Genomic DNA, 200 nt, shown 5'->3' with positions numbered 1-200 from the left:
ATCGGATAATTTTAAGCAGTCGAAGTGGTAAGTGAATACCATAGTCATGTTGGCGGTAGCTGGGAACAGTGAGGTTAACGAGGGATAAGGCGTGTTCCCATTGAATAGTAGTATCAAAAATCCATTAAAACGGTGGGAGAAATAAACGCCATATAGTATTGGCTGTGTAACATTCCCAAAGTGAATGTTTTGGGGCTTCT

The sequence above is a fragment of the Plasmopara halstedii genome (assembly GCF_900000015.1).
Source record: "Plasmopara halstedii genome assembly, contig: Scaffold_253, whole genome shotgun sequence".
NCBI lineage: Eukaryota > Oomycota > Peronosporomycetes > Peronosporales > Peronosporaceae > Plasmopara > Plasmopara halstedii.
Note: the sequence above shows the minus strand (reverse complement) of the source record.